The sequence below is a fragment of the Lepidochelys kempii genome, chromosome 15, assembly GCF_965140285.1.
Source record: "Lepidochelys kempii isolate rLepKem1 chromosome 15, rLepKem1.hap1, whole genome shotgun sequence".
Classification (NCBI taxonomy): domain Eukaryota; kingdom Metazoa; phylum Chordata; order Testudines; family Cheloniidae; genus Lepidochelys; species Lepidochelys kempii.
Window position 1 is genome coordinate 24,252,084 of NC_136394.1, and position 23,521 is coordinate 24,275,604.

Here is a 23,521-nt window from a genome sequence, read left to right on the forward strand (position 1 = left end):
CAGAGGAAAGAATTGGCTTTCCTTTCTCCCTGCCAGGTGCTGCTATCAGCCTGATATGTTTCCATCCCCAAAATGCCAGGGGCCTGACAGATTTTATTCCATGTGTAGCTGCCCTCTTGACAGATTGTAGTGCAGCAGGGGCCAAAAGTGTGTGGGGGGGGGAGTGGAGGCTGCACCAGCTCATGAAAACCACTCTGGTTATATAAGCCTGTGCATCACAAGCGAGCCTCCCTCAAGTAGTCCGTGTGCTGGCAAGTCCATGTCAAAGGCACCAAGGCAGAGTCAAAGCTAGTTGTCAGGGCAAAGTGTGTCCCGGTGGGATATAACATAGTGGCACCGAATCTGTGTGTAAAGGAGCTTTTCCCAATAGCTTGAGCAATCAGCATGTCCCAAGACTGCACTGTCCTTCTAATCTACCCTGTAGAACTCTGGAACAAATCACCATTAAAAATTCACCCAGCTGAAGCAAATGTTGATATCCAAGTTATTATGAATGCCAGAAAATAAGGTAGAGAGAGAGGAGCCAATAATGTGACCTCAACTACAAAGGCATGAAAGAGACCACTGTAATGAGGGATGGGGCAAACCAGTTCAGGGAAAAATAAAAACGCTCCTACTTTCCGAGATTCATAGATGCCTAGGGCAGAAGGCACCATTGTGATCATCCAGTCTGACCTCCTGCATAACACAGGCCAGAGAACATGGGCTCCCAAATTTTTTCTCTGCGTGACTCCATTTTGAGACTTACTGTTTCCTGTGACCCCAGATTGCAATAAATCAACATAGCAACTAAGTGATCCAAGGAATTTGCACATTACGTATGTTATTTAATGCTCTCTAATGTGACACATGAATCTGTGTGTTGCAAGGCAGCTTCACCCAGGCCAGTGGCATGGTAGAAACTGCACATCTAATTTCCAGTGTGACTTAAATGGTAGATCAATACTGAGACTCAATGGCAGGGCTTAATTTGTGCCGGGGCTTGCCAGGCCTGAGCCCCAGCACCTCTAGGCTTGGCAGTTCATAGCCCCAGCACCTCTGGGCTTGCTGCATCAGTTATGAATGTGAAAAACTTGCTTGAACCCCAGCCCCTAACTTCTTGAGCCCCGGCACCTCTTCAATTGCAAATTTAGCACTGCTCAGTGGACAGAAGTGCGCTGAATCCAGCTTCACACAAATACATGCTCGTGAATGGAACTATGAGTTTCAAGGCCCATGTTGACAGAGCAGGATAGTCATTTTTGACAATGAACCAGGACTCCAGGAGAGAAAGCTGGGGATATTTTCCTCCCAAAAATCAATCTCAGGAAATGTTGATGAGCTGTACAATTTCACAAAAAGAAAAGGAGTACTTGTGGCACCTTAGAGACTAACCAATTTATTAGAGCATAAGCTTTCGTGAGCTACAGCTCACTTCCTCAGATGCATATCGTGGAAACTGCAGCAGACTTTATATATACACAGAGAATATGAACCAATACCTCCTCCCACCCCACTGTCCTGCTGGTAATAGCTTATCTAAAGTGATCATCAGGTGGGCCATTTCCAGCACAAATCCAGGTTTTCTCACCCTCCACCCCCCCACACAAATTCACTCTCCTGCTGGTGATAGCCCATCCAAAGTGACAACTCTTTACACAATGTGCATGACAATCAAGTTGGGCTATTTCCTGCACAAATCCAGGTTTTCTCACATCCCCCCCACCCCCATACACACACAATTTCAGTTGCTGGCAAATCAATGGCATCAGGCTTGCTCTGAAAGGGGTTTCACACCCAATCATGCATTGTCACGTCCAAATTAGGGGGAAAGGACACAGACTGTTCCTCCAGCCAGCTGAGATGCTCAGCTATCACCTGTGTGGGAGGCTGAATAATTTCATTGTCAGTCAGGAACTTACACAGCTGAGGGAAGGATTCATAGCTTGTCTTCAATGGATTGTCCTTCCAGAAAACAATTTTCTTCACGAATGCTGTGATGCATTCTCTCTGCTGAAGGATGTGGGTGTTCTTTCCTGCGGACCTGTATTTTATTCATGCCTTTTCCCAGAGATGTCTGTGACATAGTCGAGAAGGCACATCTTCCTTTGGGTACACAGAAAATCAATGACTTCGCTCTTTGTGAAGTCCATAGCACAGGCGCTCAGCTTGTCTCTCCGTTCTAAAAATCGTCCCAGTACTTTTCCTTTCGACAGCCAACAAGCTTTAGTGTGGGACAACAGGTCTTGATTGGACCCCATTTCTTCACACATTTTTGTAAACAGATGTGCACGAGGAGGCTGAGTCTTGATGTAGTTCACAGTAGACAAGGCCTGCTGCAAAGCTTCGCCTAGCTCTGGACTTAGATGTCAGTTGTTCTCTGTGAATCATGCAGTGAATCCACACAGCAGACAGAGCAACTTCCTTTAGCAAGGTGCACAGATCAGATTGTGGCCTGCCGTAGACGGAGCGCCATCTGTGCAAAAGTCCACCATGCAATCACATGGGATATTTTTGCCTTGCATGTGGCTATGTAGCTCGTTGAACATTCCTTGTGCAGCCTCATATCTAGGAAGAGGGAGACAGAACAGAACGTCTTCTAGACTTGCACCCTCCCATGTGTATTTCACGAAAGCCAAGAAGTGTGCATCATGACCCTCAGTGCTCTTGAAGAGCAAAAGCATCTGTATTTTTCAGACACTCCACTAGTGTTTTCCTGATCCGCTGCTGTCACCTCAATCCTTCCTTTCACAGTGTGGTTGGAGAGCGGGGTGGCTTTGAATTAGTTTTTCTCAGTTTCCCCACACTTGATGTTCACCATTTTGATTGCAGCTGGCCAAACCAAAGTCTCTCCAATTGAGTGAGGCTTCTTGGCCTTTGCGATGCAATAACTCACCTCATATGATGCCTATTGATCTTGGTCAGAGACAGACATGGCTCTCTTTAATTGTTGATACAAAAGTTCTTCTTTCCAGCACTGGAAAAAGGAACTTGGTTTTCCTATGTGTTCCTTCTGGAGGGTTTCCCAGTGTCGCATAAGTTTATTAGGCTTCATGCTTTCTCTAGATAACGCTATGACATAGTAGGCATTTTGGCCTTTCTTTGTTCTTGACCAAAACACCGGTGAAGCCATACTCAAAGAAAGTCTCGTATTTGAGAGCACGTTTCTTGGACTCCTGGTTTTAGTTCGTAACTGCATCACTAGACTCACTGCTGGAGGCTGCAGCAGATACTCAGCATAAAAATGAGTCCATTGTCCCTCTTATCACAAATCAGAGGGATTTCAGAGTAACAGCCGTGTTAGTCTGTATTCGCAAAAAGAAAAGGAGTACTTGTGGCACCTTAGAGACTAACCAATTTATTTGAGCATGAGCTTTCGTGAGCTACAACTCACTAGTGGGTTGTAGCTCATGAAAGCTCATGCTCAAATAAATTGCTAAATCAGAGGGAGGAATTCAGTGTTAAGCAAATGAAGGCAGGACTTAATATCACCACACTGGACTTTCCTAGGGCAGCACAGAGACAATGAGTTACCATGATTCTTTATCAAGTGCCAACAGGGTACTCAGGGTGGCACAAAAGAAGATATGGGCCCTGCCTTAAGATGCTTATGAGCCACGGTAGATTCCCCCCTCAGAAAAGGCTAGCACAGGCTCCTACCAGCTGGAACAGAGAGGATGCTCTGTGGATGAGGCTGCTGCCCACAGATAGGGGTCTTCTGGATTTAAGTCCCTCAGCTGGATGCTTGCACAGCTCAATGGTGCAGATGGCCAAACTGATGTCAGCAGAGCCACCTCCACACAGCCACCGTGTCCGGACTTGATCCACAAACGCCAGGAGGCCATGGATTTGAGCTACAAAATGGAGACCTCTGCACAACGTGACATTGCACACACCATACATGCAAGGTCACACTGTGCAGAGGCTGCCATGTTGTAGGTCAGGAGGTAGATCAGACACATTTGGGGGCAGACAGCATCATCTGGCAGGCTAAATCCAACCCAGTGGACCAGTGACCTCGTATGGTGATGGCACAACCCCTTTTGGGGTCATAACCCAGAGCTTGGGAAACGCTGCCATAGAACTTCCCCAAAATAATTCCTAGAGCCGTTCTTTTAGAAAAACATCCTGTCTTGATTTAAAAACTGCCAGTGATGGAGAATCCACCTCAACCTTTGGTGAGTTCCAATGGTTAATCACGCTTGCTGTTAAAAACTTACCCCTTATTGCCAGTCTGAATTTGTCTAGCTTCAACTTCCAGCCATCAGATTGTATTATACCTTTCCCTGCTAGATTGAGGAGCCATTTTTAATATTTGTTCCCCATGTAGATACTTATAGACTATAATCAAGTCACTCCTTAACCTTCTCTTCGTTAAGCTAAAGAGATTGAGCTCCTTAGGCCTTTCACTGCAAGGCATGTTTTCTAATCCTTTAATCAACCTTTTAAGGTTGCAAAATGCCTTGCTCCGTTTTTATTCACTTCTGGCTCACAGCTAGGATGGTACCTGTCAAAGCGTGCAGACACAGTTCTCCAGCCACCCTGGCAAGTGCTGGATGGATGTAGAGCGCTCCGATCAGTTACTGTAAAAGCTCCAGCTATTTCCAGGTAGTTTGAATGATCGTGACGCAAATCTCTTCAGGGAGCCGCTCGCTACTCACAGCACCAGATTTTTACTTTTGCTCCGGTTTGTTTGTTGCTAATTTTTTGCGGAAACTTCGTACCAGTTTTTCAACGACTGGTGCCGCTGGTTCGGATGGCAAGGTGGTAACATGTCTGTGCCTGGTCTGCTTGAGAGCTTTCACTGCTGGTGACACCAGCACAGATACAATGCTGCTGGAAAACAGCTAAGAGACCGCTCTACGGGGTAGCTGCACCTCAGTTGTTCTCTGTGGTGTAATTAATAATACCCACACCACAGGGAGCCTCTTTGCTCATGGGGAAAGCAGTGTATGTTTTCCAGCAGCAGACGCTCGCAGGCCAAAGTTTCCAAAAGAGACTGGTGGTTTTGGACGCCCCCGTGAAACACCTTAAAAAGGCACTATCTGAGCATCAGCCCCTTTCAGGTGTGTTGAGTAAGGGCCCCCATAATCCCTAGCGACATTTGAAATTCCTGAGCATCTGCCGTTAGAGCCAACCCTACCAACTCTTATTTAGGTAAAACTTCCAGAAGCTTCCTTGTGAATTTTGTCTCAGGACAAGCATGAAGGGCCTGGCCCTGTTAGTTGGGTGCATTCCACTCAGTTGCGACTTGAGGTTGCTCAGCACCTTCAGGATCAGGCTCCAAGTAAGAACTGCAGGATGTGCCCTTCACTCCATTGATGGTGTGTTGTCTTGATTGAACAACAGCTTTGAAATGGTCTAGCTCAGAGTATTCCTTTCTCCTGGAGGGAGCAATGTATCCTCTCAAGGTTAGTGTGGGTTGCTAAAAACCATAGGTGCTGGAACTAGGGAGGATGGGGGTGCTGCCACACCCCTTGGCTTGAAATGGTTTCCATCAAACACGGGATTTACAGTTTGGTTCAGTGGCTCTCGGCACCCCCATTATACAAATTGTTCCAGCCCCCCTGTTAAAAACCCGACCTCACTTCCAGCCATCGCTAAAAGTATCCCCCAAATCCACCTCTGGCCTCTCAGCCTATTGCAGCGGCTGTGAGCTGCCCTTGTTATCTGCAGGTTGTGGTCAGAGGTTGCTAGACGGGATTGAGTCAGTGGGAGACAAGGGAAAAATACCTCTTTTTATGACCTTTTAATTTGGTGGCTGGACAAAAGTGTAAAACGTGTAAATGGATTACTGTCCATGGTTTCTTAGCGCTCCTTAATTCACATCCCAGGGTAAAGGAAAAAGTTATTAGTAGATACATAGCCAGTAATAAGCTAATTATATCCCGGACAGCTAGGAAATGTGACAAGAAGGTAGTTTGTATGTAAGATATAACTGTAGTAGTGTGTTAAAGATTATGAATTAATATTGATTTAATAAATCTGTAGCAATTTATTTCGATGGTAGAGACTGTTTATCCTGTGGACTTCTCCAGCGGCAGAGGTGTATTGTACCAAACCAGCCGCTCTGGATTGCCTGCCTGTCTGCTTCCGGACACTGACGGATGAGCATTCCCTGGGAGTCGCTATCTCAAGTCAAAATATCCTGTCGCACAGGAACTCAGTGCTTCAGGCTTTCTTCAGCTCTGCATTTGCTGGCATCTCCCATGACATCTGCATTCTGACTGTGACTGATGCGTGCTCCAATAACCTAACTGCATGTTATTCACAAAATGCCTCCTCAGGGAAATGTTATAGGAAATTAAAGAAAAAATGTTCCTATGACAAGATTTCTTCCCCTTCCCATTATTTTAACAAGACCATCTTGCTGGGCTAGAATCTCAGCTGGGGTCAAGCACTGTAAATCAATTGAAGCGAATGGAACGATGCTGATTTACACCAGAGGAGGATCTGCCCTTTCCCCTGTTTTAAATACCTATATCCAGCCCCCTTTAAATGGCTACTGGGGGATTGAAATTCTGCACATGTATTAAATGAGTACAGTGAGCTGGCGGAGCTGAGCCTCGTCCCCAGAGCACTGTTGTCCACATCACAAAAACAGCACCACAGCCGGCATTAGCTGCCACCTTTGTTCACAGCCTTGGCAGAGAAGCTGACAACTGAATAGGCCCATGGAGACTGGTGGGCAGGGAGAATGGGAAACCTGCAGCCAAAATTGTTTGAATTCTGGGATTCAAAGAGTGGAACTAGCAGCTCTCACAGAGAGGCCATTTCACCCTCTGACAAGCTTCCTCTCATCCACCAGAGGGGACAATGAGCCCTAGCCCCACCTTACCGCCAGCATCAGACTGTACAAATGCATTATAGTTTTGATCACGCCATGCATGTCTCCAGTGTATATACAGTGGAGTTCCAGACATGTGACTGAGAACTGGATGTGTGTCTGGGGGGTGATACTGCAAGTGAGTTGGTCCTGGAGCTGAGAGGTCTCCAATCTGTTGTTTGCTAGGTTAGAGATGTGAATTGAGGCTGAACTGGATTTTAATGAGCCTTGATTATTAGTAATTGTGTTGGTAGGAAATGTCCACGAGCAACATTAACTCTAAGTTTACAAAAAATTTGTTAGGGGTGTGTGTGTGTGTGTGCAAAATTCAAATATATATATATATATATATATATATATATATATATATATAGTGTTATGTATGCTGACTTGTATTTATTAATCATGTATTAATATTTCATTATAGGCATGGACTTCTGCTAGTTTTTAACTAGCTCCATGTCTGGTTATGTGCTCTGTAAAGCAGATTATTATTTGGAATTAAAAGGGAAATATATGGCCATATGAATTTTTGGTGGATTTTTTTTGTTCTTTCAGTTTTATGGTGGAAAAAAATCCAAAGTTACACAGATATGGAGCAATTTGGAGCAAAGCAGTTGGATTTTATAGCTGAAATCAGGAGACAGTGGCAGATTAGGTTAACTAAACTTCTGAGGAGAGTGATAACTATAACTCTTACAAATTATTTGACTTTCAGGTGAGGGTTTTGAGGTGTGCGTATGTATGTTAAATTCTGCTACATTAAATGCAGTCAGTTTCTGGGCACTGCAGGTCCCTTGGTTCAATGTTCTTTTCCACCATTCAGCTCCCTCGAAGATTTCTATCTTCTAAGGCAATTTGCTGCTTCTAAATAGGTCCAGACATCCTATTGTGGTTAGGAGAGGTTTCTTCAGACACACGAGGCTTAACCCTGGAGCAGAGATGTCAGGCTTATGAGACTCTTCCTATGGCATTGATTAAATGTTTTCCACTCTCCTGCTTGCAACTCTGTGAGTGGCACTTAGCAGTGTTAACAAGCAGACTATGGTTGCAGATCTGCAGTGGAGAGACACCTCCCCAGAACTCCATGAGATGTTCACAGATAGGGTTTGGTCTAAAACTCATGGGAGTCAATGGGTGACTATTTATTGACTTCAGTGGGCTTGGGTCAGGCCCGCAGATCTTTGGGGCAGTGATGTGTGTATTTATACAGTGCCTACCTCCTCAGGGCCCTGATTCTGATTTCTCTACCAATCAATTAATCATAATAAGCTGCATGGGCCCAGCAGGGAAGCATGCACCTTGAGTTTTCTCAGAGGCTGGGAAACCTGTCTGGGATGGCAGAGAAGAGGAAAAGACTGTAAAGGTATTTTTGATCATGGAGGATATGGCCAAACCCTGAATCCATCCCAACCCTGAACATCCCCATGGGAAACTGACCCCTGTTTAGTGTGTGACAACATGCCCATACCGCATAGCCACTGGGTGGCCTCCTCTAGGTGGGAGTGGAGTGGCGTCGCCATGGTCAATGCAATTGCTGACCGGCCAGCGCTTGCGTTGTCTAGCATCTCTTGTCCTAGCAGCGTTTTCATAACCTCGCCATGCACAGTAATTGGCAGGTTTTTTAAGGCAATTTGCTTTCCCAAGCTGATTCTTAGTTGAACGTATTAGCCAGCGTTGTGCTATTATTATTTTTGTCCCATTTCCAAAAATAATTTAATGGCAGTCTCCAGCTGCTAACTATACACCTGTTATTTGCAGCCCATGGAGAGGGAGAGAACAAGGCAGTTCGGAAACAGGCGCTCCTGCCTTTGGGAATATTTTATTTCTATTCACTGTTTGCAGGGGTAAACAAAATCAAATCCCAGCCTGAGAAATCATTTAACACGCAGGTGGGCAGAGAGTCTGCTGAGGGCAGGAGCAGTATGTTTGCAGGCTCCCTTTACCATCTGCTGCTTCTTGCCATGCCAGAAAGCAACATGGAGAAAAGACTTGTTAGTTGCTTGCTCATCGGACTCTTTGAGCCTGAAAATAACCTGAGTTCCCCCCATTGAAATATGGCTGGTGTGAAAATTAATGGTTGACTTTATTTACAGAGGGCTTTAGTTTGTTTTTCTTTCATTATAAAAGGCAACCGGCAGCCACCACCCGTCCCTAGAACCCAGCAGTGCAACCTGTGCAGACTGCCCATCCCCAGATACAGTGCTTCTCCCTGATTCAAGAACGGCAGGATCGAGGGAGGGAGCGGGGTCAAGCGGATAAAGAACAGGACTGAGGATATGTCTACATTGCAATGAGGCGGCCGCACAGCTATGCACTGTAATGCCTGAGTGCAGACATTTCCTACATCAGCTGAAGGGGTTTTTCTGTCCATGTAGTTAATCCCGCTCTCCGAGAGGCAGTAGATAGGCGGACAGCAGAGTCCTTCCATCAGCCTGGCTGTATGTACACCAAGAGTTACATTGACCTAAGTATGGTGCGCAGGGTGTGAAATTTTTCATGTAGTTAGGTTGATCTAGGTTTTGGGTGTAGACCAGGCATAAGAGAGTTAGGAGACTTGATGCTATGCCCAGCTCATTTGGATCTTTGGCAAGTCACTGAATGTTTCTGGGCCTCAGTTTCCCTATCTGTAAACTGAGGGTAAAGATGCCCTCCTCTTATAGGGTGGATTGAGACCTTTGGATACAAAGTAATAATTATTACTGTTATATTAATTATTGCTTGGATCCAGATGAACACTGCATGTTGGGTTTTGTAGCAGTGGGCTGTACCCCTGTGTTCAAGATGGAGGACAGCTTCAATTTGCTCCATTGAACATGAATTAAGTGCAAGCTCTGAGCAGCCTGCGGCAACTGGGTCCAGTTTGTGTGTCCCTGCCATGTACTGCATGCATAGAATGAAAACACAGATGCAAAGACTGGCACTGGCTAGCAACAAGCAGCGTTGGCTCAGGACCTCTGCTCCTGAGGGCAGGGTGGCTCACCCCAAGTGTATTAACAAAGAACATCCTGTGGTTGGAGAGATTTAGATTTATGTTAACTTTTCTGGCCAAGCCAACGCAACATAATAAACGGAGCCCTCTAACTTTGGGGCATGATACGGCAGGGCCTGTTCTGCTTCAGTGCGTCATAGCGGTGGCTGCTTTGCATGGGACGAAGAATTACAAACCAGACATATTGGAAAAGACTCTGGGAGTCTTATTTCAGGCTGAAAAGCGCTGTATAAATGCAAGAGATTATCACAGTTACTTTTCACCTCTGCTCAACCGTCTATCGTGACTAGTGCGTAGTGCGGATGCGTGATGTTATTATTTGTAGTACTGTCGTGTGGAGAGGCCTCAGCTGAACATGGCAGCCCATTTTGCCAGGTGCTGTACAAACACAGAGTGATAGTCAATTTCGACCCCAAAACTCTTGCTATCTAACTAGACAAGGTGGGAGGGGGAAGAGAGGCGTGACAGGACTGCCTCAAGCTCGCACAGTAGGTCAGCGGCAGAGGTGGGGAAAAAAACCCCAGAGCTCTTGAGTTCCAGCCTTAGTGCCCTAGCCACCAGACCATGCTCCATTTCTCTGTAATGCCTTTCTTCCAAAGGCCCCAAACCTCTCTGAATCCATTACACAGCTCTCCGTACAGTGTATCCTCCTCCACCTCAGAAATGCGGCCACTTCTGGGGAAGAACGTTGTAGCTGCTCAACAGTGCACTTTGCACAAGAACACCTTGCACTGTTGAAACTGCAGGGGACATACAGAAAGCAGACCCTGAGGGCTAGTCTACACTGGCAATGTTAAAGGGCTGCCACGGCAGCGCTTTAACGTGGCTTGTGTAGTCATGGCAGAGCGCTGGGAGAGAGCTCTCCCGGCGCTCTAAAAAACCCACCTCCCCAAGGGGCATAGCTACCAGCGCTGGGGCACTGTCTACTCCGGCACTTTACAGCTCTGAAACTTGCTGCACTCAGGGGGGGTGTTTTTTCACACCCCTGAGCGAGGCAATGGCAAGCGTAGACAAGCCGTAATTGTCATATTGGAATCGGTCTCGGAAACAAAAGATTAAACACCTTCTCTTGAGAACTAGTATCATGGTTCCCTTAATGGCCACAAGCTGTTAGGACTCTGGCTTTCTGTCCACAGTAGCCTAGCAAATTGGAACTCAGAACTGTCTGTTGCTAGTAAAATGCCCAATGAAATACTCTGAGAGTGTGCCCCTGTGATGTGTGTTCTGGCCAAAGACAGCTGTGCTGCTTTTCAGACCATTTCCGTATTAGTATCAAGCTGCCAGCATCTCGTCAGTTGTTCATTCACAGCGCAGATTTGAGTGCTATGTTCACGTCGCATCATTTGTTTCCATAGGTCATGGCCCGCTTGAAAGCAGACATGGAAAATGGTGTGAGCTGTTTTTTTAAAGCCAAATAGAAGAGGCTGCGTGGGGATCAGGTAAGGGACGCTGGAGTGACTGAGCACCCAACGTGGAGTCATAATCCTCCGGCAACTTTCCTTCCACCCTACTCCATCCTACTAAAAACACATACACCATGGACGCTGAGAATAGAAAAAGGCCCGTTATGTCATTTAGCCCATCTCCTTGTCTGGACCGTGACTGAGGAATGCTGTAAACAGGTTACAATTTGTTTATAGTCTGACTCCCCTTTGGTACTAACACACTTGGGTCTTGTCTACACTAGGAGGGCTTTGCCAGTACAGTCATACTGGTATAATTAACTGGCAAAACCCTCTAGTGTGGACACACTGTTATACCAGGATAACTGTTTATACCAGTATAGTTTATGCTGTATTATACTGTAGTATTATACTGCCATAAGCTGTACTGTTATAAGCACAGTCAGATGCATATAATTGCAATAGTCTACACTAGGGGTTATCTATGTCCCTAAAAAAATCACAGACCTAACCCACATAGCTATTGCAGTAGACCTTCTAAGTGTAGACCAGTCCTTATTTTATTGCTTTAAAGTTCTACATATTATTATGCCTTTCAGTGTTTCTCTGTGGGTGGAATTCAGCCCCGGTGCTATAGACCACTTCAGTCCCACTTACACCCTTTTCACCCATAGGCATAGAACAGGAGTTCTCAAACTGGGGGTCAGGACCCTCAGGGGGTCGTGAGGTTATTACACGGGGGGTCGCGAGCTGTCAGCCTCCACCCAAACCCCGCTTTGCATCCAGCATTTATAATGGTGTTAAATACATAAAAAAGTGTTTTTAATTTATAAGCGGGGGTCGCACTCAGAGGCTTGCTATGTGAAAGGGGTCATCAGTACAAAAGTTTGAGAACCACTGGCATAGAAACATATGAAAATAGGTCAACCACACAATTAGAAGGATCTCTCAAACCAAGTGGCACTGCATCCAGGGCCAGCTCCAGGAACCAGCGAAGGAAGCAGGTGCCAGGGGCAGCCAATAGAAAGGGGCAGCATGCTGTCCGTCATCGGGGCGGCTCGTCTGGGTCTTCCGCGGCGGGCCCTGCAGTCCCCCTCTTCCTCTTCCGCAGGACTTCAGCGGCAGCTCAACCAGGCTTGGGGGTGTTTTCTTTTTTTTTTTTTTCTTTTTTGCCGCTTGGGGCAGGAAAAAAGCTGGAGCCGGCCCTGACTGCATCAGCCATTGTGTAGGCCCAGTTGTGCCCACCATATCGAGCCTTCCAGAAAAGCCATGAAAAATAGCATGCACCATGACACAAAAGTCACAGGCACCTGTAGAAATACCTGTGGCATCATGAGTCTTTCTGCAGCTGTGATGGAATCCTGCGCACACCTCAGCAAGGCAAGACTCATTGACATGCAAGAGTCTATGCAAGAGTCATTGCACATGCACTGCATAGCCGGAGGGAAAAAAAGGCCCAGCTTTTAGCAATTAGCATATGTTTATGCTGGAGCACCCAAGAGTTGCTCGACTTGCTTCTAGCTTTAGGTACGGTACATGGTTGGGTGTGCCCGCCCTAAATACAGAATGAGCTTCACTCGTGTGAAATCAAATTGAAGACCATTAAGTGTAGATGTCAGTAAGGCCTCAAGAGCTACCTGCAAGCGTTTTGAACCATTTTCCCTTGTGGAAGTCCTTGTAATGTTTTGCTTTACCACTCTCTAGTCCTTTAACAGGCCAAATGCTGAAGTTCTTGTTCCAATAGAGATCCAGAGTAAGGTCTGCAGGATTTGGGCCATGGCCATGATGAATATTAAACAGCAGAAGAATTCCCCAGCTAAGAAAAGTCCTACATGTTAACAAAGGGTTGCTGTAAACCACTTGGTAATGGTTTTATGCACGTTCTTTCTATGGGGCTGATGCTCAGATAAAGTCCATTATCATGTGTCTTAATTTAGAAGCTGCAATTGTGTTAAATGTAATTACCTTCCTCCTTAAGCTTTAAATAGGAGAGTGGTTTCATAGCAAGGGTGACTTCTATTTTGCATTTAACTTAGTTTTCCTGTGGCAGTTAGGTGCACCCAAGAAAATGCCCCAGTTTCTTGTATTTGGCCTGCCATTAGGGCAGTTGTATTCCCATATTGGAGTGTTTTCCATATTCAAGGCAGGTCTCCAGCTCTTAATCAGTCTGTGAAATCCCCTTCTGTGCCATATTTCAGAAGCATGTTGCATTACCATTTTATCTGATGAAATAGCTATCAACTTTAGCTTAGAAATGAAATGCTGTGGAAAGTTGGTGCAAGCTATCTATAGGTTTGCACTGCGAATATACTTTTGATGAGTTGGTACAACCATATTCATGCAAGTTATATTTAATATTTATATTACTGTAGCACCCAAAGACCCCACCCAAGATTGGGACCTCTTTTTTTAGGTACCAGTGCTGCCAACCCTATCAACTTTGTCACAAGTCTCATGATATTCTGTGTTGTTCTTAAAGCTCCAGCTCCTGGAGTCTTGTCATTCTTTCAGAGCTTCAGCTTTCATTGAAAAGAAAAAGGACGCTCTAACTCTCATGGGTGTGGGGAAAAGCTTGAAAACATGAAGCCTAAAGGCTTAAAAAACAAGAACACAAATTAAAAAGAAACCAAAATTAATCGGTAAGCCCGTCTTATTGGGGTGGGGGGGCGGCTTAACTCATTATGTTTGGATGTTTGTGGTTGGCAATACTGAGGGTGTTTTACAAACTCATCGATAGGTGCAGTATCTTTCCCCAAAGAGAATACATTAAGAAGCATGTAACATAATAGATTTTTAAGGCCAGAAAGGGACTATTATAACACATGCCCAGCATAGCACGGGCCATAGGATTTCATCCAGGGAATTCTAGCCTAGTAATGTTGTGGTGGGGGGCAACTTAAAGGTTGGGTGGAGAGTGTAAATTGTGTGCAGTGATAAAGGATTATATGGAATTCAGGAACTGGCTTGATCCCCTTTGTTTCTAGACAGTCAGATGTTCGGGTTCTTAAAAGGTGTAGAACATGGTGTCCAACACCATCAGGTGGTCCAGAGACATCTACACCGAACTGGACACCTCCAGTATCAGGTTGAGTAACCAAGAACGCCGACCAGGGAAATAACCCACTTCCTCCCTTCCCTGACAAAACAAGGGACGCACCCCACCTATGTACTTATTGTCTACACCAATACTGACTTGGACTCTTAATATTTTCCATGGGTGGTGTACCTGAGCCCATTTATCCACTGACATTTTAAAAACTCCCACACCCCAATCTGGATCTATGCAGGTTATGTGATATGTATGTACCTCGTGAACCTTATAACTGATAGTTGCAATCCCCCGTAACCCAACCCCAACCCCAGATGTACAGTACCTTCCCTCTTAACTTGTGTAAATTTGATTTTAAACATTAACTTTAATAAAATTTTTATTTCTGTAAAGAACGTGCCCTCTTGTTTTGGGAGGTGCTGTTATTCTTACAGTAGTCACATTAGCAAATGTTTATATTATGGTATGGGACAGTGGTGCTGGGTGCTGTACAAACACCGAACAGCAACAGTCTCTGCCCTAGCAGGATTAGGTGAACTTCACTGAGACACACTTCCAACTTCTAATGCTTTCTAAAGTTAGTTTTATATTATTGTTCTTTCCAGCACCACCACGAACTCAAATGCTGACTCCCCCTGGTTGTAAAATAATATGTGAAACCTTTACAGGAGGGGCGACTTTCATTTAAGCCACACAAAAAAAGTCCCTGAGAAATGCCACAGATGCAAAAACAGCTACAGGACAACGGATGCTAATCAGCTAGAGCATAAGCCCCCCAGAATGCAACGCTGATAAATTGAGTCCTTTATCTTCAAAGATAATTGCATCTGCGAGAGGAGGGGATTTGAACTGCCACTTTGCGTCACAAGATATTAATTCTGCAAGACTAACACTTACAAACAAGAATTCCAAAGAAGGCATGCATAGACTCCCAGATTTTAAACATGTGTGTGTGTGTATGATATATATACACACGTACACGAATGCACACACACACACACACAGATATATACACACACACACGCATGCATACACACACCATACTGAGATTGTGGCAGTGGGGAAGCCCTTGGACTTTCTTCTTTACACAGCTATGCAAGTTAGCACAGGCCAAATCTTCTTAGTTGGTGTAAGTGTGAACAGTGGAGTTTATCCCATGGTGCTTTTGGACCCACTATTATAGCTAAATACGATTTGTGACTGTGGACTGTGTATTTGGTAGCTGGACAGTCACATAAGATTTGCAGGAGCGTTCCAGATAAGCACACCCATAGACGATGAGAGACCCCCGTCAAATTTAAATTAAATTTTGGTGTAAGATAATGAAATCTCTCAAATGTCTGATCTTGCCAGATTTCCACCTGGCCCCCGGCACTGTCAAACCTAAATCCCCACCAGATCATGCCTTGAAATGAATCTGATCCAGATTCCAGTGCCAGGTCCTCTTTCCAGCTTTACTTTTTACTCTGGGTTAGAATTTACAGAGGCAAGTCAAATAAAGTGTTGCCTAATCTTGTAAAGAAACGTGAGGAGACTGCTCCTGAGTAGTGGAAAGTACCCCTCCTTTGTTACGATTGTACCCAGTGCCTGCCAGGGGCAGTGAGGGAAGGAATACTCCAAACAGGTTGCAGCTCATTCCCCCACCTTCCCCCCGCAGCAGGTACTTTCATGCAGCAAAAGTTACTTGAAAGAAGCAGAAACAACACAGATAAACCCCAGTGCTTCTGCGGAAATCCAATTACTGCTGCTGAATATGCAGCATGCCAATATCTCAGCCACTCAAACAGCATTGCCTGCTGCATGCCTAAGTGGAATTGAAGGAAACGGTGGTTTGCAAGGGCCACCTGACCTTGCTTCAAACTTTGGAAATTGCAATAGGGAGCTGCCAGCCCTCAGGTAGACATGGGACAAGGAGATAGGACATCGGGGGGAGTGGGGAAACAGATCCTCAGCTGGTGAAAATCAATTGACTACAATGAAGCTATGCCAATTTACACCAGCTGAGAATCTGGTCCCAGCTGACCTTTGGGAGTGGGCTCCAAAGTTTAACTCTTGAGTCCTAAGGGAGAGGATGCTGACCCCTCACATTTCTGCCTGGTGATCACTTCCCATTCAACTCTACTAGTGAGGCAGCGTTGCTTAGTGGATAGCGCTCTGGACAGGGACTTGCGTTCTTATCTCAGCTCTGCTGCTGGCCTGTGCCTCTCTGTTTCCCATTCTGTAAAATGGAAGTAATGAGACTGACCTCCATTGTAAAGCACTTTGAGATCTACTGATGAAAAGGGCTAGGTATTATTATTACTCAAGAAGCCAGGAAGAGAGTCCCTCTGAGGTCCCAACATTACAGGATTGGGACCTCAGAGGGACTCTCTTCCTGGCTTCTTGAGTAATAATAATACCTAGCCCTTTTCATCAGTAGATCTCAAAGTGCTTTACAATGGAGGTCAGTCTCATTACTTCCATTTTACAGAATGGGAAACAGAGAGGCACAGGCCAGCAGCAGAGCTGAGATAAGAACGCAAGTCCCTGGAGTTTGGAGTAGCAGCCGTGTTAGTCTGTATCCGCAAAAAGAACAGGAGTACTTGTGGCACCTTAGAGACTAACAAATTTATTAGAGCATAAGCTTTCATGGGCTACAGCCCGCTTCATTGGATGCATAGAATGGAACATATAGTAAGAAGAAATATATATACATACAGATAAGTTGGAAGTTGCCATACAAACTGTGAGAGGCTAATTAGTTAAGATGAGCTATTATCAGCAGGAGAAAAAAACAGCTGGCAGACCCCTATGCTCACGTAAAACTCATTGCAGGATCAGGGCCTCGCTGACATTAGGATCCAAGTAAAGTTGGCAGAAGACGCTGCTAGCGTATCACAGAAAAGCCATATAAAAATTAGTTAACACATTATGGGCTTGCTCTGTCTTTCATTAAAGTGGGTGGGAAAACTCCCCGGTCCAAACTCCTGTCAACCCCTATATTTCTTGCAAAGGAAAAGAGCTGCTTTAAATATTTCCGTAAAGGAGTTTGAGTTTATTAAAGATGGAACGGCAAAGAGTTCACAAAAGTCCGCTTGAGTTGGCTAATAGTCTGCTAACGATTAGTTCAATCCCGCTATCCTTACTCCGGAAAACTCCGAAGTGAAGACTTAGGCCCAGATCTTGCCGTGAGCTCTTCACAGCTTGCACCATGCGGAGATCATTGCAGGGTCAGGCCGTAAAAATGACAGATACGTGTACATTTTAAATAATGAATGACCGGGATGGCACAGTAATTTAGTTTAATTGTTAAGAGCTGAATGTGCTCAGTGGTAGCTAATATTGCAGGAAACCACAGGCCCGGGATTAAGAGGCCGCATGCTACACCAGCTGCTGTAAGTAACTTACTGGTCAGGGTGTGTTACCCACTCTCGTCTGTGCTTGGTCCACAGAGGATGTGAGGCTGGTACATCCCCAAGCTATAGAGCCGTGTCTGTTTAACTCAAGCGATGGAGACTTATGCTCTTAGTTCTAGAGGTCCACAACATGTTGGCACAAATGATGATAGGTCATGTCTGATTGTGCTGGCCTGTGGCAGAGGAACACATGCAAGCCGTGCTCCTGCTGTGAACTCCTTGTGGATTGCAGGATCGGGGCCAAAGTTAGGGAAGATGGGGGTGAGGGGAGCACCAGAAAATGAAATAATGGTGGAAAAACTGGCAGATGGTGGGTGGGCTGGATTAATTCCAATTGATTGGAATGAGCTGAAGAGATGATTCAGAAGTGGGCTTTTTTCCTCACTCTGGGATGTTCTGAATTTCAATTTTTGTTAAACTGCCTGGGTTTTCCAAAATGTCCAGTTTGGGGCACAAACTAACCAAACCAGGAAATTCTGATTCAAGACAGAAGTGCCCAGTTCTGGCCTTTCTGAGTGACTTTGGGTAAGTCACTTTGCCTCTCTGTGCCTCAGCTTTCCTGTCTGTAAAATGGGGATAATGATACTGACCTTCTTTGTAAAGTGCTTTGAGATCTACTGATGGAAAGTGCTGTAAAGAGCTGGGTATTATTATAGTTGATTGTTAGATACCCCTGAAGGCAATGGAAGATAAATGCATGTATTCCAGGGCAGAATTTCTCTCATTATATTCTGTACAGTGGTGCTGAGACCCTGCATTTCCCACTGACTTCAGATGGGGTTGTGGGTACTCAACAGTTGTGAAAATCAAGTCCTAAAGTTTCCTCCCTCACACTCACAACTTCATGAGGATGGTGACAATAACCTTGAATTTCCTGGGGTAGGTAAGTTTATGCCCCCCTGTCCCGTTACACAGTTATTTAAACAGGGGCATGCTTTTCTTTTCTTTTTTTTTTTGCCTGCAAATTCTGCAGTGATTTTCACTTCTCCCTGCAGATGTGCTGAACTGTTGTAAAACAATCTGACACCAGCTGACAGAGGTGTGTTTGGAAACTATAAAGCAATGTAATCAGTCCAATGGTTAAGGCCTCTTTTGCATTCCCCCCTCACTCTCCTCCCCCCAGCATAAGCTGTGATGTATCTTTATACAGAAAGGTTTTGTGCCTGCTAAAAGGAAATGACCAAATAGGAAAAACTGGCAAACTAAATAAACTGCAATCGGACAGACCTTTTTGAAACGCTCCTTTAACACCTTGTGTGAACTGTTAGTTTCTTAAAACACATGCAAAAGTTTTACTTGGACATGTTGGAATTGATTTTTCATGTTAATTAGAAGCCTCAATTCTCACTGAAATAAATGGGGTTTTCTTTGCGGAGGAAGCTTGCAGAATCACAGACTGTGTCTGGAAATATTATTACAACCATGGGCCCGATTCTGTCAATACTTATGCATGTGAGTTAGATCCCTATCCTGCAGACACATACACGTTTAACACGCTTGCAAGTAGCCCCAATAGTGTGTAAAGCAGTATTGTCAACCACAAGCATTCAGAAATCACGTCATGCTTCCAAAAAATCATGACCGACTTTCACTGACCTTTGTGAAGGGTTGAGAGCTACTCATGAAAAGTGCTGCATAAGAGCTAGGTGTTATTAATTATTTTTATTGTAATTATTATTTTAATAATTATTTTACTAATAAAAGGAGGTTTCTACCCAAAAAAAAAAAGGTTCTCTGGCTTCCTAGCTTTTAGTATGCACTCGATTCACATTTCCAAGGTTTGTCTCTGCAACTGTGAGGGCTAGAAAAGTACTTAGAAAGTTAAAAATCTCATGAAATCATTGGACTCCCCAGGAGCTGGGCCTTTAAGAAAAACACCAACTATCATGAGACGTGCAATGAAATCAGGAGAGCTGGCAACGCGGGACTAAAGGTAACCACATGCCGGCTTCTCAGGGCCCAGTGCTGCATGTTCCCCTTTGTAATCAATCAGGGTTGGTCGCTTGCTATTGAAGTTGCAGGTTTTGATCACTACTTGGTGTTGAGGCTTTTTGCAACTCTTCAGGGAGGTTGGTTCGGAACAAAGAGTAAAAACCCAGCATTGGGGCCCCAAACGAAGGGCTCACAATATCCACCAGACTTTTTTTTTTTTTTTCAATATATATATATTTTTTAAAAAAGCAGAATTGGCTCCCAGATTGGGGAGGGAGGCAGGGATAGCTCAGGGGTTTGAGCATTAGCCTGCTAAACCCAGGGTTGTGAGTTCAATCCTTGAGGGGGCCATTTAGGGATCTGGGCCAAAAATTGGGGATGGGTCCTGCTTTGAGCAGGGGGTTGGACTAGATGACCTGCTGAGGTCCCTTCCAACCCTGATATCCTATGATTCCCCCCCCCCCCCCTTGCAAAGTCTCATTTCAGCCTTGTAAAACAGCCCAGTGTCTATTGCAGGTCAGTGGGTAGCAGGGGCCCTGCCCTGCTGTCTGTCAATGCCTCCCGCTCTGCCAAAAAAAAACAACAAAAAAACCGAAGGAATTGCGTCGGGAGAGGAAAAATAAAACCCGACCGGTGAAAGGGAGCCCGGCTGCCCGCAGAGAGGGAACGTGGCTGCGGCGGGGGAAGGGGCCCAGCGGCCGCTGGCGGCTTTGCAGCGCGGTGCAGAGTCTCGCGCCCCGGCCCCTTTAAGAACCCGGGGAGTCGGCTGGTGCAAGCCGGGCTGCGGGGGGGGGGGGGATCGCTGCTCGCAGGCTCTCTGCCCCCGCTCCCTCCCCACGCCGGATCGCAGGGGAGGAGCAGCCAGCCGGCAGCCGCCGCCAGAGGCGGATCACAAACTTGCTCCTTTGCAAAGGCTCCGGAGAAGAGAGCAGCAGCCGCAGACAGACATCTTAGAAAGGGAGAGAGGAGAGGGGAGGTTTCCGGGGAAAACAGAGCCCCCCCCCCCTCCCGCCAGGCTCTGGATTTATAAACACCGCAGCAGATGGAAGGGCAGAGACACCGAGCCGCGCGCTCCTCCTCCAGCAATTGATCCAGGGGATATTTGGGTTGGTTTCTCTCCCCCCCCCACACACACTTGCTCATTTCCTTCCCAAACTCCCCCCCCCCTTCTTACTTTACGGATCCTCGTTATACTAGGGGAGAAGAAGGAGGAAGATTTGAAAGAAGAAGCGATTAGCAGAGGCACTAGGTAAGGGGGGGAAGGGTTCCCCCCCCGAGACTTACTTTCTCCAAAACAAGCAGAAGGGGGAGGAGGGGGGGAATCCCTCTTGGCTGGTGTGTGATGGGGGCGGGCGGGGGTGTTTGCATGCCAGAATGAGCTGAATGGATAAAAGTCACTTTAAATGCATTTGTTCCTTTTTTAAAAAAAATTAACCCCAAACAACTCCCCCCCCCCAAAAAAAAAAATTGGCGTGTGTCTGCAAAGCGCGCAGGGTAACTCAGACTTTTCCCGGGCAGCCCTTCCTGCCCCAGATCTTGGTTTGTTGCCTGACCGCTCTTTCTAAAACATGGTATGCATGTCCCGGGGTGGCAGGACCCCCCCCCTCGCGATCAGCCCCATCTCGTCTAGGCTGGGATTCCCCGCAGCGAGACCTGGGGGGTTATCTGCTGAGCAACTGCTTGGCTAACTCCTGCTTTAGAAAGAGGAAGGATTTTTGTAAAGGAGGACCTCCCTAGGGGAGAGTGTGAGAGTGAACTAGTCTCCCCACCCTAAGGTCGATGTCATTGATCTTCCTCCCCACCGCAAATGCTCCATAATGGAAGGATGAGGTGGGGGTGAGGAAAGGCTAGAGGAGTTCGTTATAGCCCTTGCTAATTGGCAGGGTGCATTGACTGGGGAGAAAGGCTTGGCATCTGCACACACAGCGTGGAACTTGCCCATACAGCATCCTAGAGGGAAAAGCATGAACTGGCAGGGCCTCTGCTCTCCCTTCCACACCCCAGCTGAAATATATATGAGCTAGGGAGAGGAGAAACCACACAGAACTATTAATAGGCTCAGAATCCAAAGCAGATCATTGTGAATTGTGGGAGCAAATGAACTGAGGAATGCTTGTTTTAGGCAGGTGTGTGTGTGGGTGTGTCTCTGTGTAACTGAGTGGCTGTTGTGTAAAATCAAAATTACAGTTGAAAGCTGCTTTGAAGTAGGACATTTTTCAAGGGACAACGAAGCTTCCTCTAGCGGGAATGCTGCAGGCTTTCCTTTAATTTGAACTGCGCTCTGTGGTACTCTGGAAAGTTGCTTTGGTAAATTGATTCTTCTGCTCTTACCCTTGTGATCTTATGTCACTTCTGTGCCTTCAACCAACAAGTGCTGGTCCCCTCCCTTTTCCACTCAGATTTCTCTCTTTCAAATGGCTTCCTATGACATTCTTGCTGGGAACTGCAATTCATGGACCCCAGGGAGTTATTTTTAAGGTCTATTAAAGATATTGAAGTGATTTTGAAACTGGAAGCGGAACATAGGGAAATGCAGTTGACTTGGCAGCATGTCCTGTGATGTAAGATGCATTGTTGATGTGCATGTAAATAGCTGGCCCTTTGTTTTGTCCTTTAATATTTATCCATAGTTCTTATTTCTACGGTTGTGTGTTGCTCTTTTGTTGTTGTTGTTTATTTTCAGACTGTTACTGTCATGTATATTTGAAGCTCCTGGCTTTATGCCTACATGAGATCCCAGAGACACTAATCTGTGTCAAAGCCAAGTGGAAATCTAGACCCAATAAAGTTTCTCACTGATGCATTACATATTTTTAGAGGTGTTAGAGACAAGAGAGCAGTTACGGCCACTGTTGAGCAGGTCTCATCCATATAGAAATAAGAATACTGAGCCCACTTACCTGCAAATGTTGAGTTTAGTGGCTGATATGTAAATATTTCTGATGCATAAACAGGGCTGGTCTGATGGTGTCTGTGGGCAACAAGTGTACATTCCACTTTTGAACGGTAATCTCTGGAGTGATAAAATGAAAATTGACAAAAAAGGCAATTTCCTGTTCTCTCTCCTGACCGTGCTCTTCTTGTTCCCTGACAATGCACAAAGAGCAGACTCTCTCTGGCGAAGCCAACTGCGGCTCACGCCAGACTGGCTGGAGCAGCAGAAGCTGCATGACTGTCTATCCCTCCTGTGGTTTCTTGTGCCTGGGGCTAGGGGTTACATTTTGACCCAGTGAGACTAGCCCTGTTTCTACTGCAGTAAACTCTGTATACTCTGCATGTGATTGGAAGGTACTTGGTAGGATTGCAAACTATTCTATTTGTAGTCAAGGTGTGATCTGACCTAACTTTGTGTTCAGCTAAAGAATTTTGTATGCAAAAAACATGCTGATGCTTTAGGCAGGTGATATCTCTGATTTTTATTTTCCCCCAATCTCATTTGCTGTGACTGTGCATTTATGATTTGCATGCTTCTGTGACCTCCGCTCCAGTGTGCGAGCCAGGAAAACACCAGCTGTTAAGGTTTAGCTATCTGCCGTTGATTATCGGTAACCTTGATAAATCTGTATAGATGCTAATGTGACTTCTAGGCATTGCATAGCTGGATAGAGGTTCCCATTTGCTTCTAGCCTAGGATTTGTAAGGGTGGGTGAGAATATATCCAGTGTTAGCTTGCAGTGTGCTCTGAAGAAGAATAGGTGCATGATATTAATAAAAGTTTGTAAGCCAGGGAATGAGAGTTAGGATCACCTCATGCAGTCCAATCTCCATTGGTGTCAGTTGCAAAACAGTCACTTCATTGGCCAGGATCTCTCTTCTCCGCCCTTGATTGCTGACTCATTAAGAAACTTTGGGGAGGTCAATTAACCTCTCTCTACCTCTGCTTACCCAGCTGTATAATGGATGTAATACCTACCTGGAGGGGGATTGCTGTAAGCATGATTGTTT

At 45.7% G+C, this 23,521-nt stretch overlaps 1 protein-coding gene across 15 annotated transcripts in view; it reads left to right on the forward strand.

The window, feature by feature from the left end:
• The first annotated feature begins 11,216 nt into the window (after positions 1–11,216).
• The window catches only part of NCOR2 (nuclear receptor corepressor 2), a 412,272-nt gene continuing 399,967 nt past the window's right edge, over positions 11,217–23,521 (forward strand). For 13 of the 15 annotated variants that reach the window (XM_073313441.2, XM_073313453.2, XM_073313455.2 and 10 more), the window contains exon 1: positions 20,363–20,825. The gene's annotated coding sequence lies outside the window, so the exon portion shown is untranslated. Of the gene's footprint in view, positions 11,237–20,362; positions 20,826–23,521 lie in introns of those variants that run through there. The other 2 variants (XM_073313442.2, XM_073313454.2) reach the window with 2 other exon arrangements.